Consider the following 19,290-nt stretch of genomic DNA (forward strand, 5'->3'; position numbering starts at 1 on the left):
GGGGTGAGGAAACAATTTTTATATATATATATACTCATGCTACAGATATATATATATATATATGTATACATCTATATAATATATTTATATATATATATATATACTAATAAATTATTTAAAAGTAATACTTATCTTTTTGAAAAAAAGATAAGTATTGCTGAGAAAAAAGATAAGTATTGCTTTTAAATAATTTATTAGTATATAGCTGCTCCAATATATTTGTTGAGCACTCTAATTTTAGTAATACTAGCCCATAATTCTTAGGAATTTATAGTTTATATATATATATATATATATATATATATACATACATACATATATACACATATATATACATATATATATATATATATATATATATATATATATATATCTAGTGTATATATGTATATATATTATATATAACTATATTTATAACTACATATATATGTATATATATATATGTATAGATATATATTATATATGTCTAGACATATATGATTATGTATAACTATATATAGTTAAATATATTATAATATACATAGTAAATATAAAGAGTTTAATGTATATATAGTTATACATATTATATATATTATGTGTATACATATACATATTTATAAGTTTTATATATAGGCATACACATATATTATATAGAAACAAATTTATATTACATTTACAACAGGTATTTTATATGTTTGTGTCTATATATTATGCTCCTTCTTATTTAAATCATAATTAAATATTGAATTAATATAAGTTGAATCAACAGAAAAATATTATTTGCAAATTGCAAAATACTGCAAAAACTTAGTTGCCAACAACTAAAGAAATTGATAGATAGACATATGCAATGAGAGACACACTGAAATACCGAAAAACTTTGAAAAAAAAAAATATATATTTACTAACTGGATGCCCATTATAGCTAGGTATTAAAAATCAGCTTATAAACAATGAGAGGTAACGTAGTTGCCTTACAGTACTTATAGTTACTTATACTTATCTTATAGTAACTTTTACAAAAACCAAGGACATAACTAATAATTAAAAAAAATAACCATAGAAAAATTCATCATCTCAAAATAATAGAAAAAACTTAGATGTCAACAACTAAAAAATTCACTCCTACAGCCAGCTAGTGTGACACAACTCATAGATTTTGCTTTATGTAAGCTAGTGGAGCAAAGATTCAAGCTTCAAGGCAATCTTCAGAGATAAGCATTTTTAACGAATAGGTGTGCTTGAGGATGTTAAAGGCAAAACTTCATGAGGCTCTAAGTCAACATATAGCTGGTTAGATCTGAGTCATTGTAGTTAATGAACTGCAAAGGTAGAGTCTAGGTTTTAACGAGTTTTTTCCTTATGGTATGTTATTAGACACCTAATTAACAAATGATATCCCCTTGCGTAATTGTTACTGAACGATTATGTAAATTGGATGGCGCCATTGCGTGACCAAAGACCAAACAAGTGCTTACCGGTGAGAGAGTTGACAGCCTAAAAAACTATTGACAAGTTGGAGGAGTAATAGCACTAGAAACTGTTGGGGGTTGGTAAAATAATAGCCTTAAAAACTGTTGGCAGGTTGAAAAAGCGCTAGCCCTAAAAAGTGTTAACAGATTAAATAGGCAATAGCCCTACAAAACTGTTGATGAGTTGAAGGGTTTAGGAGAATGATATGCAGCCTTTCGCTTGCTCTGTATAAAAAAGTGACATCAAAAAATATTCACATATCAAATAGCTGTAATTTGATACTGTGGTGTTAACCAGAAATTCATTTAAATTATAGAGGGTAATATAATTTGCCGAGTAAAGCATACAGAGATTCCAACTTGAAATAAAACGTAATAACTGTACTAGAATTTCCACTGTCATACAGCCCACGACCAAAAAGATGGCCAGAGATATTGGCAAAAAAATAAAGGGTACTGATGGTTGAGAAATGCAATATTAGCAATCAAATGGCTCTGCAGTGCAATAGGATAACTGCAATGGTAGCTGTAATGTTCTGGGTGTGGGTGTTATTATATACAACAAACAGCAATAATGAATGGAAAAGATGTTTATATTTCCCCCCTGCAATAGGAGAAAAGCAATATTGGCCAATATTAGAAGTAAAATGCACTGATATTCTTAGAATAATCAATTTTATTAATATAGTAATAATAGAAAACCAATACACAATTTTGTTTACATTTCAAAACGTCATAGGTAACAATATCGAGAAGTTGTGGTATTTATATAGGTTTTTAGAAAATTTATTTAAAAAAAGTTTGGTCATGACAAACAACAACAATGAAAGGAAAATATTACCTGTTTATATCTCACCCTTGCAATAGGAGAAATGCAATGTTGGCCAACATTATAAGTAAAATGCACTGATATTATTAAAATAACCAATATTGTTAATATAGTAATACAGCAATAATAGAAAACCTATGAGCGGTCACGCGTCTGGAAGATTTCTGCAAACTGCAGCAAAATAAAAGCTGTTATAAAAGTGTTATAAAGCTGTAGGCCTAATTTACTGTAATGTATGTAATTCAACAACAATAAAGAAATATGTTTATTATAACTCTGAAATGCAAAATTAGAAGTAAAATGGCAAGCTACTGTGTACTATACACAGTTTGAAAGTTGGTTGCATTGAATGTAGAATGGTTTTGATAAGCGATCTTTAACAGAAAGTGAGTAGGAGCATTCACGTGTATAAAACTGTAGCAAAATAAAAAATGTTCTCGTCATGAAGGGGCGTTGTAGTTCGGCTCTAGCTTGTACATAAGTTGTAAAGAATTTCGGCTAACGTTTCAAATAATGAAACCTTCGGTGATTGGACAAAAAACACAGGCTTATAAACTGTGTACCACAATTTCGTACCTGTAAATCGGTCTACGCCTCAAACGGTCTATGTTTATTACAGAAACCTTTGAATAAATTCGATTACAAGTAAAAAATGCCATAGACTGATGAAATGAGCACGGTTTTCTCGTAAAATGCACGCTTCTAAATAGTTCTACTATCTGTCGCATGGCTTTATTGGCGTTTCAATTTTCGATCTTAACTTTTATTAAACCGAGCTTTTCAAGCGTTTTGTAGCAATTTTCGTCCAAATTAATCTGTCTATTTGGGTATAATCCGATCAGATGGGTAAGTTTAAAGATAATACCGACAGTTTACAAAGACTTGGTAACATATTCAGATAGGTTTAAATGTGTTTTGTATCGTTATTATACTTTAACGACTTTACAAAATGATGCTTAAATTTGTTGATGAAATTTCTAGCCAAGGGTTCGTCTCATTGTTGATGAATAATTTTCATAAGTTGTGTGCACATGCATTTATCATAAAAACTCCCACTCTTCGCTCCGCTCGTTTGCTTGTGGGATGATATATTTTATGTTTGAAAGACAATTTTATCAGATTTTAAGAAATACATTGATTTTTTTCTATAAAAAGTTATATCATTTTGAACAGAGTTAACCTTGCACCAGACATCGGATTCTATAGGTAACAAAATTAACTGTATGCTTTTAATTGTACTTTAATATTTTACAGTTGACCCAAGTGGGTTAAAACAGACAAATTTAGATGTACTGTCCTTACCGGGTTAAAAAACTGAGTCCAACTGATTCAGTTTCATTGTGTTTATTTGGAACCCAAACTGTGAAAACTACAATAAAAGAGTAGCATGACAAAATATTTTGGCATGTGTTAATAGAAGTTTATATCAGTAGGCAATTTGCATTATTCCAACAACATAAAATCAATAAAATATATAAGTTTTATTATATGAAAATGCTACAACAATTACATGAACGATTGCTAATAATATAAATTGCATACCTTTTGGGCCTCTACCCAGGTAAGGCAGTAAAAAGACTTGATATCTTGTATGTCAAGCTATGATTGTTGATAAAGCGTAAATATTAAAAAACTATACATGCGGCCAACTAGCAAAGTAGCGTCGTATAAATTGGCTTAGTATAAATCAGCAGAGTTTATACTGTTGGCTATAACATAAACAAAAATACAATTTATTGCAAAATGGCAATACAAGAGCTATGAATCTCTAGCTTAGCTAAAAATACATAAGAAAGGATTAAAATGATCAATTTGATTCATAGGCAGCATCAGTGCAATCTGCAAGCATAGGTTATATAAACAAGCATCACTAACTAAGCTATTATATTGTCATCATGCGATGATGATCTCATGGCTATTCCGTAGGCACTAGGTGAATGACAGTTTGTTTACTTCATTAGATAACAAAGCTGCATTCAAAGTGTGGTTATGTTCAAATAATTTATAATCAATCTATAATTACTTTTGCCAAAAAGTTTAGAAAGTTAGTAAATATAAAAAAACAATAGTCGATCATAGCCATTTATGAAAATCATTAGGAAAAATCAAAATACGCTTTTTAATGATATCGTTTGTGCACTATTCGACCCTAAATATAGCGAAATGTAGCTTTATATGAATCATAATTATGCTAAAAAACATAAGCTAAAAAGAGTTACTTATTAACTTTTCAGTAAAGCAAAATGGTTATTATACTTTGGTGAGTGAAAATTCCACAAATAGTTTTTTGTTACCGGAACTGTCAATCCTTAGTCGGCACTGAAAAATCTTTTTACAGTCAAAAATTATTTTATTATTGGCAAAATATCTTACAGTATAAACATCATAACATAGTGCACAGTATATGGTGGAATGAACTTATGATCTTATTAATGTGGTTTTTCCAGCTTGTATATACCAATCTGTGGACACACCTGTATACCAAAAAGCTGTTTAAACCAGGTCATCCGCCACCCCTATTAGATTTTTGGATAAGGATCAGCTGTGTTTTGTTACTTCTGAGCACTCATACCATGTTCAACTATACAACCAGTGTCAGCTACTGCAATTGATCTTAGCATGAGCTCCTTTAGCTCTGTTTTGTTGGTTTCATATATAGTTTTGTTCTCATATGCTAAGATCACATGCTAAAACTAGAAATTTAATGGCACAGCCAGAGCCGCTATTATGTTACCGGCACTACTACAACTTTTTTTGTTTAAAGAGAGACGAACACAAACTTTTTAGTAGACTTTATCCAATAGATTTGGTATTTTTCTATAATTTGCGATTGTTTTTGATGTTTGAAGTGATCTGACTGCCAGGATGTTTCAAAATTAAATTTGATTAATTTTGATTCCAATTAAAACGCTCACGTCAAACGATGTACTTTATTTTAATTGTGAAAGATCTTAGTAGTAAGATCTCCACAAGTACATGTATCAAACGCAATTGCAAATAACAAAAACATATCAATAGTTTTTAGTAAATTCTTTGAAGAATTTGTGTAATTTTGTTTTTAAACCCGGATAAGCGATACACAAGCGGTCACCAGCACAAAGTCTAATTATCTGAATATAATGAAAGCTTTTTGTCATACTTTATATATATCACTTGCAAAAGTTGTTATTCTTTTTAAAACATACAATCCAAAAAGTTTGCAAAAAGATTTTGCTTCAAAAAGTTGTAGTAGATTCTCGAACTACTAAATCTCGGGAAACATCTCATTTTTGTTAATCAATATTAGGTGTTTATGGTTATTGATTTATAGTTTCAGTGACCTTATCCGAAGGTATTTTGTGTTTAAATATCTCATTAAACAATATGTTTGTAGAATTAAAACTAAACTGTAGCAAATAAAAAACCTCCAAAATCAAACTGGTTATTACGATTAACAGTCAAATGTTAATTATAGCGCAGATGTAATTGCAACATTTTGAATAAATAAAGTTTTTCTAAGGATCAGTGTTTTAAGAGTTGTTTTTTCTAAAAGGTTCACTTTGTCATATTGAGCATTTGAACATGCTGAAAAGTTTAAACTTTTAAAAGATAGAAGCTATGATTCTTTTGTCAAATTTATGGGCATAACCCAGATATTTGAACTACGCCCCCACCAGTGAAGCGCCCATCTTTCGAAGACAACAGACTTCTTCTAACTCTGTGTAGCTAACATTTGTATGATATCTAATGAATGATATTGTTGGATACTTTTATGAGGAATTAAATCAGTTTATTTTAACACCATATCAACTGTGACACTTCATCTTTGAGCTTAATGTGGCAGGAAAAATTTTTTTTGTCATTATTTACATCAGATACTGAAAAGTTGTGACACTATGCATTTTTATTGTAAAAGAAACTAATTGAATGCCCGACGTTGCCTAGGTATTAAAAAAGTTCCTGGACAGAATAACTATTGCTATTTAACATACTACGTTAAATTGGTATATTATACAAAATTTCCCATTCTATCTAGAAAATTCATATAATGGGAAAGTGTTTTTATGCAGTTTAAATGATTTAGATGAAAAAAGAAAACAACTGCAAAGGTTTTCAAACTTTTTTAAGCGACTTCAACTTTTAGAGTTTATAAAAAAGTGAAAAAATTATGAAAAACGTTTTTGGGGAAAATAATTTAGGAAGAAAATTAAAGCTGCAAAAGTGATTAAGTGTAAATGTGAAATCATTAGCAATTAACGGCTAAATAATTGACTTGTTGTTTTGGTAAAAAATTTTGATAAACATTTGTTCGGTATACTTTTATATGATTTTAGTTCGTTTCAGTGTTGGCATCATAAGTCAAAAATATTGTATAGACGTATAGAGAGGTATAGAAACACATATTAGTTATCTAATGCAATCACTCACTGCCTGTTAAAAATTATCACCACTGAAAATAGTAAAAAAAAATGTTAACCTTACTAACTATTAAGTAGTTACCTACAAGAACTTTAGAGCCTTTTGTGGTTATTATCTGCAAAAAACGTAACATTACAATGTACTGCGTGCAGAGTTCTTACCTTCAAGACTGACGTGTAACAATAACGCTGAAATTAACTTATATGAGTTTAACCTACTAAAAGCATACTTGGAAGAAGTTTTAGTATGCATTTTAGTCAAGTTTTGACTAAAATTTCATCTCTTATCTGTTTGCAAACTCCTTATTACCATAACCGACGACTCTGAACTGAGATATAATAGCCAAATTTTAATTTTGCAAAAATTAATTCTTGATATCGTTTTGCGGAAACCAAATTAGCCTTAGTAAGGCAAGAAAGAAAAGGTTTTATGATTCATTGAGTTATTAGAATTGATATAGTTTCATTTACCGTACACAATCGAACAAAGGATAGATGTAGAATCGAGTAAAAGCCATAAATAATATGATCCTATGTAGACTCGCAGTTACAAAGTTAGACTACCAACCTGTGGTTGCAATCACCATTAGTTCAAATCCAGCAAACAGGGAGATGTTAATCTAAATAGTTTAATAGCTATAGCTGGACAGTCAGACATTTTCACAGCGGCGACAATGGAGACAATGACCACGTCGTTGAAGTCTTCGACGTTGTCATCGTATACATGCCTGTACATACTTTCCTATATTATATACCTGTACATAATTGACTATACTTTCCTATATTATATACCTGTACATACTTGACTATATTGTCTATATTATATACTTGTACATATTTGACTATACATGTACTTTCCTATATTATATACTTGTACATACTTGACTATACATGTACTTTCCTATACTATATATCTGTACATACTTGAATATACTTCCCTATATTATATACCTATACATACTTGGCTATACTTACCTATACTATATACCTGTATATACTTGAATATACTTACCTATATTATATACCTGCACATACTTGACTATACATGTATTTACCTATAGTATATACCTGTACATACTTGGCTATACTTACCTATGTTATATACAGGTACTTACCTGGCTTTACTTGCTTATATTATACATACAAGTTTATAGTTGTATACTTGCAAACAACCATATAATCACATTGGTATTCACATATATATAACATATTATACATGTAGGTAAACAGCTTGAATAATTAGTTTTCTTCAACAACTGAAAATTAAAAGTAGGAATATTTACTATGTTGCCTTGAAACCTAAACACATTGAAGCATTTCAATGCAAAATAATTAGTGCCACAAAAAAGCTCTTGCTATATGCCATAAAACAACAGTGTTTACTGAATATTATATAGCAAATGGTGTTGTCATAACAACAAATCCCAAAACCAAATATTTTCGATTCAAGAGATAACGATTCCTGAACTATCCGAGTTTTGTCATTTCTGTAAGACGCAAGTAGGAATTTCACTTTTTTATAAAAAAAAAAGCCACATACCTACAATCAACAAAACCCAAATGAACTTATTAGCTTACAACTTATAAGAAAAAAACAGAACTAGTGACTTAAAACAGAAGATGATTTAAAACAAATTGAAGATTTTTGTACAATAATTTTGTAAGCTCTGATTAAAATATAAACACATCTTATTAATCAGAATTTTAACAAAATTTTCATTTCAAAAAGAAACTAAATATTTTTCTTTAATTCCCAAGATAGACAGGTTTTAAAGCTAGTTTGTGCAGGTGTATCATAGATTGTACTTCCATTCAAGAGATTAACAAACATTTGTTTCTAATTCAGGAGAAGAAAATTCATGATGACATAAAAAACTGCAGTTGTAGTAAAATCCCTGGTTGAAAATGATTGTTGGCATAGAACGTAATTCTGCTAAAATCAATAGGCTTTAACAAAAATTAGTAGCTTCAGTGGACTTTTGGCATAAAAATATGGCAGCCCAAACTGCTGACACTTACATGTTAAAAAAGAAAAAGCTCCAGTAGTTATCTATGTTTGCAAAAAATACAAGGTTTTTTAGATGTAGTATAAAAACTTTTGTTTACACAAACTTAAAAAAAATTTTATGTTAGGATTTCGAAAAACCAAAATAATTCCAGACCTCATATACGCATACCCAATAATTTAAGCAAATTTGACAAAAAAATATTGGCTTTCTGTCTTATTAAGCAAAGAATTTAATGTCTTGATGAATGTGATTGCAAAATTTGTTATTTTCATATAATATACAGCTAGACAAACTATGTTGAGCTAATAACTACCAATTAAAATAATACACTGTACATTTTCAATGTTACACAAGAGAGAACAACTTGTAAATCTCAGTTTTGGTGCAACATGTACACATAAAAATTTTCCATCAGGGAGGTCGTAGCCTAAAGATATACTGAAAAAGCAGTTTCTTTATTTTCATTTCATAACGTAGCGTCACGACTGACATGAGCACACAACTCGTTATACTGCTGCTTATTACAAACTTTCAGTGTGTATGTGTAATTGTAAAACTGTACGTGCAATTTAATTTAGTTAATTAAAGCGCAGAGTCCAGTTGGCAGGCAGTGAGCAGGGTGCGGCTCGCATGAATAAAAAATCACTGAAATTTAAAAAAACAAAAATGGCAACACAACGACGCTCAGACTACTCCAGCCCCGACTGCAGGTGTCACTTTAAAACCATTCTACAAAATCAATGTTTCTGACTCTTTGGATGTCAACAAGCAGTGGGTTTCACAATTTCTTAACTTGGGCATGATGGCTGATGGTGTCATGCTGACATAAATGCTGGAAGTGGTAGATAAAGAAAGGATTTGCGAGTAAAGTAAGGGTGAGTAGTTTTAGGGAGAGAACAACTGACATAGTACAGGTTGTGAGCATGCATACAAACATGATGGCAAGATAGGTCAGAGATAGTAAGAATAGTTAAGAAAAGTAAGAATAGTTTTAGCAGTTTTGAACACTAACACTGACATATTTCAAATTGCTGTTTCAAACTATCCTTTTAATATTTGCTGCAAGTAGTTATATAGACACCGTAATATTTGGACCAATCACGTATCATTGTAAAATTAATTGCTCAAGGAAATTTCATGGTATTTCTGTGTATATAACTTTTTAAGTGGTAACTGACAGTTTCATAGAATGCCATTTTCTAAAAATAAAATAAAGTTTCAAAATATTTACTTAACATACTAACCATAAATTAATCAGGCTAGAACTTTGAAAGGTTGCAAGATGACACCCCGTAAAATGAATTTGTTTTTGACTTAGGAGTTTTTTTTATCTTAAAACCAGAGCCCCAATGTTGATGTTAAAGGGCTCAAGCTACAAAAATTGCTATTCTCATCGTTTGATTGACAGATTTGGGTCAGCCTAAACCAAGTAATATAATGCAGTCCTTGAATTGTATTAATTCTGTTTTGAATCACACATACAAAATAGTTTTAACGCTTTTCTGCGCTAAATGCTTTATCTTTTCAACAAAACATAAAGCTACTCACAATGAAAAGTGGCACATATATTTTTGTGGAACACAAAGTTGGATCCGTCAACAATCAAATATAACGTTATGACTTTGTGCCAACATTCAAACCTCTGAAGATTCGAGCATGCTACTATGAAGATGCGTCACTTCACCGCTCTCATGGATCTGCTTTGCTACATAATATTTTGTTCTTAGATAATGCCATTTTTTTGTAATTGCTATGGCTATCAGTTTGATAGGACGAATACTTTTAATTGGAATCGTCTGCTCACCAATAATTCTCAGGCTGAGGTGAGTTAAGCAATACACAAGGGAAAATAAATGGAATTTTGTAGTAGGTATTTGAAGGTACCTCTATTTCACTATTGAAATGACGATTATTAATCCCTACATTTATGATATATTACACAGTTCTCTCATATGTTATGAAGTTGTTTTTAATTTGATCATATACAAGTAAATCTTTTACAAGGTTTAGACAATTAATGTTAATGAGCTATTTGCTGTGATTTTGAAATAGGTCACAAACACGCTGTGCTTGCTCAGTATTACAGGTACGTTGGTATCAGAATCTAGAAACTATGTACCCTCAATCTTACAATATAATATACTTTGCTCTATGGCAGCTACCGCCTGTGTAGTAGTCTCTGTTGAGTGCTGATCTTTTATATGACATCACTACCAGGATATCGTATGAGCAACTTAGGCAGCATGCTGATCTACTAGTATTGAAATACATGACAGTGAAAGTCAGCTGAAATAGGTAAATAGTGAGATACTAGTAGAACATATAATCACTTAGGAAATACTTTATGCTACCTACTCAATGACATTGTATAGAATGGTTAAAAAAAACTTCTATCAGTTTACATAAAGCTGTAAACTCCGGCAACAATATAATTATTCCTTCTTTATTTTTATTTTATTTATTTTACTATTTAGATACAGTTACGCTCAGTAGAAAGGAACTCAACGATTTACAATACGACTCAGTTTACATCGAGTAGAGTTTGTCTCACTTCCACGAACTAACAAGTATCTCCTTTTATTAACTCCAATTGAAGAAGTCAAGGAAATTGGACATGTTGAGGAAGTTAATGAAGTTGAGGAAATAAAGGCTACTGAACATAAAAAGAAGCTTTAAATAAAAATGGACACAAATTAAATGAAATTTAATTACAGAAAAGTAACAGAAATTACTTGCAATAAAGTAAAGAAGAAACATTTTATTACATTTTTGATTTAAAATTAATATAATCCCATATTAATTTTTTTAATGATTAAAAAGCAGCAATGAAATAATAATTTTTTTAGCTAAATGTACAGCTTTTTGGTTGAATGACATGCTATAGGGTAGCGAATGAAACAGCTTTATAAAATGGCAGACAACTCCATGCATTAAATTATCATATTAAAGGAACACAGAACTTATTTGAAAAAGTACGACCTTGTCCTTACTAATTTACTTTTGTTGTGTATGAGAATAACTCTATTAGGTTTAAAAGATAATAGGTGAGTCATAGATAGATAAGATTACCATTGTATTGCAGCTCCATGTGACACGCCTCGCCTATCCCTGGAGAGAAGTGAAAAGAAAAACAAGATGCAAGCCCTGCTTGAGAAATAGCTGAAGAGTTGGGACTACTTACAAAAGGTTCAAACCAAAGATGCTAAGAGTTCTAATGACCTTGACTATGTTAATCCAGCAGCTAACTTTGTTACTGACAGTGCCGCCGAGTTCAAGCATACAGGTAGCAATGTTGAGCTATTAGTGACTCAGTCTGCTGTGTAAAAAATCAAAAAATAAACTTGAAAAACTGTATTATTGGTTTATTCACTTCTTCTTCTATTGGTTCCAAATAATTTTGTTATAATGATTTTCCTCAATTTTCTCAATAAATATTGTTTCATGGAAATAATTATTTACTATTGTACAATTAATACTTCCAGATATGTAGCTATGCCTTTAGACGCCTACTTAAGCCAACTTGAGAGAATACAAAGAAAAAAGTTTGTATGACTAACACGATCCGGTCACTCTCATGAAATAATTGCTGACTCATCCTCAGATGCATTCACTGCATATTGCGATTAACAAACACTTTTTTTATAATATCTTTAATACTCCAAAAAGCATTCCATAACCTAAAACTTTGCTGTTTGCTAGTAGGAGAAACACAAAGAAAAACTCAAACAATAAACAACATATTGTTCAGGTAAAATGTATTGAAATGGTAGCTTGTACACGGTACAATTTTATGAACATACAACAAGATAACTGTTATCAAATTGCTGCTCAGCTAGTATGTAAATATGGAATGCTTGTCAGCAAAAGCATCAAAATTTGCAAATGCTTATCATCTATTTTGAAATGGAAACTAAATTTTTCTAGTTTGGAAATAATAGCCACAAATTATTTGTTAGAGCATATTCAGACGGATTCTTTGCTGCAAAAAATTTAGCCTAACATAGAGCAGTAACATGGCAGCGAGCTTAACTTCCGTTCACCTTAACTTAAGGTACAGAGAATACGATGGATTCATCAGGCAAATAGTAACTACATTGGTTAAGATACTCACACCTAAAGCTCTTGCTCGGGGTTAATAACTAGGGCTGTTGACCTTTACATGAGTGGATTGTTAAGCTGGCCCAAACCGTGAGTATCGCTTTAGTAAAGATTTTAGTAAAGATCTAGCTTTCCAGGTAAGTTACTCAAATTCATTAGGTAATTAGTCTATTACTTGTGCCACCCTGGGCATTCGGCTAGTATTTCGGATAAAGATTGCTTTCAACACAAACTAAACTCATGATTTTCAGGATGGTAGACTGACGATCTAACACCTGCACCAATCAATCGCCTTGCTGTATTCAGGAATAATTGAGATGTTAGTTGTTGCACTTGACTACCTCTCACTGCCCAATAGACAGCAAGGGTAGTAGCTGTTTATTAATATCATAGAACAAGTATAGAGTTGATGAGCTTTCACATAATAAATCTGTTACTTATGTATGTGTGGAGAGTTCTAACTACAACTAACTTTTTAATACTTCTGCTTCACAAAGTGATTCATTGAGTAAATCTTAGTAGCAAGTAGCATTATTGTGTTTTTTTAGAAAGTGCAAGTAAATACATTGCTTTATAATAATTCATTAAACAGTCATGAGCAAACATCTATTAATTAAAAACAGCTAGAGCACACCCCATCAATTGACCTACTCATACGCGTCGCTCAAACAATGCTGTGTAAAAAAAACTCAAAATTTAATGTTAGGAACTGTTGCTTGCATGTCCCAGACTTGGTAGCCAAGAAGTACTATCATGTTGAACTCACCTAGCTACAATATTTAGAATCTACACAGGTTTTTTTAGAATATGCATGGACTGCTTAGACTAAGCATGGGTTGTTTAGATAGCACATGAATTGTTTAGATGTTGTAAGGGGATTAGATTATACATAGATTGCTTAGGTTCTACATACAGTCGGTGGTGTAGGTTGTAAATGAGTGGTTTAACTTGCTTAAAGTATTGTCTACAGGTAGGGCTCTGTTATGAGAAAGCAGATTTAAGCTTGATAAATACAACTAATCGGCCGCAATTTAGGTATTTATTAACAGTTTACTTTTAGAGCTATAGCACTATATCAGAAACATAAAACTCTGAGTTGCATGTATTTTTGGCTTCTTTCAGATCTGTGAAGACAACTCCAAACCAACTAATTTTATCCTATACACTAACAAATAGATAAGGTGCCCTACAAGATTGACTAGTATGATGGCATATTGTGGAAGTGACAACCTTCAACAATACGTGACTATTTCGATTCCTGTGCCTGGTCCTTGACCCCTAGGTACATTTGTAGCTTTCTATCTTTCTATCTCTCTATCTCTCTCTCTATCTCTCTGTCTCTCTGTCTCTCTGTCTCTCGCTCTCTCTATCTCTCTATCTCTCTGTCTCTCTCTCTCTCTCTCTCTCTCTCTCTCTCTCTATCTCTCTCTATCTCTCTATCTCTCTATCTCTCTGTCTCTCTCTGTCTCTCTCTGTCTCTCTCTATCCCTCTCTATCTCTCTCTCTCTCTATCTCTCTCTATCTCTCTCTGTCTCTCTCTGTCTCTCGCTATCTCTCTCTATCTCTCTCTCTATCTCTCTCTATCTCTCTCCATCTCTCTCTCTCTCTCTCTATCTCTCTATCTCTCTATCTCTTTCTATCTCTCTATCTATCTCTCTATCTATCTCTCTATTTCTCTATCTCTTTCTCTCTATCTCTCTATCTCTATATCTCTCTTTCTCTCGCTCTCTCTCTCTCTATCTCTCTCTATCTCTCTCTCTCTCTCTCTCGCTCTTTCTATCTTTCTATCTCTCTGTCTCTCTCTCTCTCTCTATCTCTCTCTCTCTATCTTTCTATCTCTCTCTCGCTCTCTCTATCTCTCTATCTCTCTGTCTCTCTCTCTCTCTCTCTCTCTCTCTCTCTATCTCTCTCTATCTCTCTCTATCTTTCTATCTCTCTATCTATCTCTCTATCTCTCTCTCTCTCTATCTCTCTATCTCTCTCTCTCTCTATCTCTATCTCTCTATCTCTCTATCTCTCTATCTCTCTGTCTCTCTGTCTCTTTATCTCTCTATCTCTCTATCTCTCTATTTCTCTATCGTGCTCTATTTTTCTCTCTATCTCTCTATCGTGCTCTATTTTTCTCTATCTCTCTTTCTATTGCATATAAAATGTTATCTAACCGGCGTCTCAGACTCGACTCACTTGAGTCAAGCAACCTCAAGCTGTAGCTGTAACCACCAACCTCCCTTATGTTACAGTACCATTATCCACCACGAACTTTATTCTATTCCATAGTAACGCACTACGCAAAAACAATAGTTCTAAAACTGGCTAACGACCGTCAAAGAACTAATTACAAATAAAAAAGCAAAAAAATGTCACATAGAAAGTCTAAGAAATACATGAATCCTCCACACGATTTCTTTTTCATCTGGGCTTTGTTTTAATCATCTCAGCCTCTATTACTTTGCTTGTTCGTGCAGACCATGTACTGCACACCACCACTAAAATAACTCACATAAACGTTATAGTCTAGCCTATGCTAAAGCAGCTTCTAAGCTAGCATTTGTACAAGCAGAAATTTTAAAAATCTATTTTAAGTTTTCCATTATGCTGTCTTCATTTAACACAGGACGAAGTAACTCCAAACCTTCTGGCTGGTGAGCAACAGAGAATGTTCTATGGTCAATACTAATAAGCTCGCAGCACTATGAACTGTGAGAGATCGTCATGTGTAATAACCATGTGCACAATTATTCTTATATTTGGATTTATGATTGAGTGATTATTATACTGCTAATATTATTGATATTTATACCATGGCTGTCTAGTGCACCATGAGAGATCGTCATGTGTAATAACTATATTTACAACTATATGCATGCCCGGCATTGCACGGGTGATATAAAAAGTTTCTGCATAACAAAATTTATTTTTAATCAACATGCAGAACATTTACTATTCTTATTTTTAAATCAAATTGTTTTGTTTGTGTGTTGTGTTTTTTTCTGTGTAATCCATACTCTACCGGCTGATGAACCTACTGCAGCTCTGTATCGATTTTGATAGTCTGGTTGTAAATGTACGTTCGGGCATTTTTTGTCGAATATGGGCACACATTTTTCTTCTTGCATGTTTTCAAAAATATGGTATAGCAAGTTTAAATCCCATGTGCAGTGGATTTTTCATTTTTAAAACTTCATCGCTATACATGGGAAGATATGGACCTACAGACATACGACCAACTTTGAGAAATATACATATATCTTTCTCAAAGTTGATCATATGTCTGTAGGGGCATCCAGCTATAGCTAATGAAGTCTAGACATTAATATTTATTTGCATTCTGATAGATTTTGACCCCCAGAGACTGCTACCGCAAGTTTAAAATTTAGACGCTCTACCACTGAGTCGTATAAGACATAACGATATACAATGTTAACATAGTATACAGTATGGTCACGCTAATTATTTTAGCATTGCACTCACGCGTTGCGATTTCCCTGTATAGGAACTTTTTGTGACCTAAGCATATGCAGCACGATGCTTGTTCGTCTTTTTTTCTTAGAGCTGCATGAGTTTTCCCCATGAGTTAGTAATATTTTATTATGCTGATAACAAAACAACAAAAAGCCTTTATTTATAGGCTTTTCAAATAAAACGAAAACTGTGAAATTATCTTGAATACAAGATAGTAGTGAACAATTCATGTTTTGTTTGAGATTATTCATGTGAAAAATTAAAAGAAAGCTTACATGAGAAGATGACTTCACACAATTTATGCAGGATTTATCCAACCCGCAATATCAACAATAAATTATCTCAAACTTAAGATTTGACGATTTGTGTACTGGTTATCTACATTATCAAAATATATATGCTGCATAGCCATTTCATAGTTTACATAGTTGCTATTTAGTTCGCATCAACATTTAGTTCTCTACTAATTTATTCCAGATGCTCAGAAGACTTTTTCAAGCTTAACTATGTTTCTTGGATTCAGATTTGGTACCTTGCATTCCAACACCAATAAATACAAACAAAAGTTTTTTCTTTTGTTTATTCACGGCTTTTACGCTAATTCTTTGAACTAAAATAACTTCAATTTTTGTTTATTTAATGTTCATTTTAATTTCGATAAAGAATATTATCATGCACAATTTCCTTTCCTCAACAGACCAATATTGAGTTTGTTACATGCATTTTTCACAAAAGTTCCTATCAGTGCTTGCTTTGTTTACACATCTTTCCTTATAGTGTATAATTGACTGACCGACTGCGACATAAACTAACCATGATGGTGTCGGACATGTATCTCATACCACTTTCTCTCCTCTTGTTGAGTAAAAGGTACCAGTTACAGCCAGTGGTTCTTAACCGTGTTGGACTTGCTAGACCTACCCGGTTTCATGTGCGCTTTCACCAAACCGTTCTTTATTAAAAACTAAATGAATACCTGGCGTTGCCCGTGTAATAAAAGCCTCCGCACAAAAAATTTATTTGTATTCAATATTTAACAACATTTGCCATTCTAACTTCTGTACTTCATATCACTAGGAAATTGTTTTCTTCACTTTAAATAAATTAAGATTCAAAATAACAACAACTGCGAACGTTTTCAAACTTTGTCAAACAGCTTTAACTTTCAAATTTAATATCCTGAGGAAAATTCTTTTGCTGGTAAAATAAATTAAAAATAAAATAAAACTTCTACAAAAGTGCTCAAATGTAAAGGTGAAATAATTAGCATTTAATAGATAAATTAAGTCAGTTTAGCTATAATTACAATAAATATGATTTGGTAATGATACAATTAATACAAACTGAGAAAACACAATAAAAATCATGTATATTGTAAATTATTAATAACAACATGCATAGAAGTGTGTGTGTTTAAAAAGTTTCTGTTCCCCAAAGTTATTCCATCAAAGCTTTGAATACGACGAAACTGGTACCTTTTTATACTGGTACAAATGTAAAATGAGATATCGTATTCCTCTGTCAGATAAAATTTTAGTTAAAAGACTACTAAAATCCATATAAAAACTTCTTTCAAATATGTTTTTAGGGAGCTTAATTCATATAAACTAGATTCAGCGTTTATGTTACACATTTGTCTTGAAGGTAAGACCTCTGCATGCAATAAATTTTAATATTACAATTCTTTACAGATCGTACCCACAACATGCACTAAAGACATTCTAGGTAACTATAGTGTCACGTAAGAAAAATGAAATAGAATAACTATTATATTTAAATTATATACATATTTAGTTTATCAAGTAGTTTAGTACAAAACAAAAGCTTTATCACACAAGAAAAACAAATTAAAATAATTTAGATATGCTATATTTAAAAAATTATAAGTATATAAATCAAATTTGACCTATAAGTTTGAGTTTAAAAGGCTAATAAAATGTAACTTATGAAAAATTTAATCATTTTTTTGTGTGGTTTTATATGATCTTGTGTAAAGTAGCACTCCTGACTGAATTTCTTGCATAACTAACAATTCTCTCAAACTAGCAAAGTGGCTCCTCTGCCAGGCTAAGAAAATGCTTTGTATGTCAATCGGTTGTCAACTTTAATCCTTCAAATTTTTGTATGATCTGTTAGAAACCTTATTTGTGACTTTGACACAAGTCATCTTCTTCTGAAAGTTTGTATACTTATCTTTCAGTTCAGTGGTTGTCTTGCCTCACCTGGGCACAAATTTTGTAGTATGAGTGCTAGCCACTTTTCCATCTACAATTTATAGCCTCTGAAGAGGCTCAATTTCAAATTTTGTATACAATCTCGAATATTGTCGCTGCATCAATGATAGGTTGGCCTTTCTCAGGTTTTGATATAAAGTATATTTAACAATACCAAGCCTCACTTGGACATAAAACGAATGAAGTAAAATTGTCCAAATAGTTCGCAGCATGATATATATATATATATATATATATATATATATATATATTTGCAATAAAAATATTTTATAAGAGCTTGGTATTTTCTCTTTGGATGATGCAATCCAGTTTCTTGTACATCCATAGAAAAAAATTGTATCAAAAATATGTAGAACAAACATCCATAGAGCAAACATCAGTAGAGCAAACACCACCAGAATAAACATCAGTAGCACAAGCATCAGAAAGCTGTAATCTCCCTATCGATAAAGAAGGTAAAATAAACACTCTTACAGAGCCAACAACAATATTTGTGAAAGCCCCACAATACCATAAGTCTTCATGCTCAAGCAGCGCGGCTTGTCAGTAACCGCGGCTTCTGTTTCAAGGTCATAGACCGCAGGTTGGTGACCTACTCGTTTATTTTCAAGGTCATGTTTATGGAATACTATAGACTAAAGAAGAATTTATCGCTCTAAGTCGAGATGTATTTGTGACACACGAGTGAAAGACAAGTGGTTGGGAGCGTGTTAATACCTGCTGACATTGAAGCAGAAACTATGGACCAAACTGAGTGCAAAACTAACCACATCAAACAAATTGCAGCAAGCCACAGGCGTTCAATTATTT

At 31.9% G+C, this 19,290-nt stretch overlaps 1 protein-coding gene across 1 annotated transcript in view; it reads right to left on the bottom strand.

Annotated features, from left to right (window-relative positions):
* LOC137396657 (uncharacterized) overlaps window positions 1-12,374 on the bottom strand; it is a 60,779-nt gene extending 48,405 nt beyond the window's left edge. The window contains exon 1 of the mRNA XM_068082975.1: window positions 12,370-12,374. The gene's annotated coding sequence lies outside the window, so the exon portion shown is untranslated. The remainder of the gene's footprint in view (window positions 1-12,369) is intronic.
* Window positions 12,375-19,290: the final 6,916 nt, after the last annotated feature.

This window comes from Watersipora subatra, chromosome 5 (genome assembly GCF_963576615.1).
Source record: "Watersipora subatra chromosome 5, tzWatSuba1.1, whole genome shotgun sequence".
Lineage (NCBI taxonomy): Eukaryota > Metazoa > Bryozoa > Gymnolaemata > Cheilostomatida > Watersiporidae > Watersipora > Watersipora subatra.